Raw genomic sequence first — 836 nt, forward strand, 5'->3', positions numbered from 1 at the left:
GAACAAATCTGTCTTGGAAGTACAGCCAGAATACTTCTTAGAAGCAAGGATGGTGAGACTTGTCTCACATACTTTGGACATGTTGTCAGGAGGGACCAGTCCTTGGAGAAGGACAACATGCTGGGTAAAACAGAAGGTCAGTGGAAGAGAGGAAGACCCTCAATGAGATGGACTGACACAGTGGCTGCAACAATAGGCTCAAGCATAGCAACAATTGTAAAGATGGAACAGGACCGGGCAGTGTTTTTTCCTGTTGTACATAGGGTCGCTATGAATCAGAACGGACGACGGCACCTAACAACAACATGTTAGAGACTGTCAAGAGAAATGGAATGGGGATTGGATGTTGGGTTGGACAACCAAGCTACTTGCAGTATTCATACAAAAGACATTTATTTGGCAGCCCTGAAATATGATTTAATTGATGGTGAAAGTGATACCAATATTTCTTCGACTTTAGATTTTTATTTCAAAAGCATAGAATGAAATACAGGACAATTCCATTTAACTTTAATAAAGATATGTTCTGATTTGTGGCAGAACATTCAAGTCAAAAGTGAACATTTGGAACCTCCTAATCCTGGAGATTTATCTACAGAGACAAGTCCCAAAGCCAGTATTGGAAACCATGATTACATGATTGGGATCCTGCAAACTAGCTCACCCTGACCACATGGACCCTGCCTGTGAGAAACTGACCATGAATCCCTAAAAGGCCATAAAGATCAAGTTGAGTGCAGAAAGACTCTTAACTGATTTGTTTAACCAAGGATTTATCTTGCAGTACCAATGATAACTCAATGGTACAAATAAATAAAAGTACAAATGAAAATATC

This window comes from Trichechus manatus, unplaced genomic scaffold (genome assembly GCF_000243295.1).
Source record: "Trichechus manatus latirostris isolate Lorelei unplaced genomic scaffold, TriManLat1.0 scaffold00130, whole genome shotgun sequence".
NCBI classification, from domain to species: Eukaryota; Metazoa; Chordata; class Mammalia; order Sirenia; family Trichechidae; genus Trichechus; species Trichechus manatus.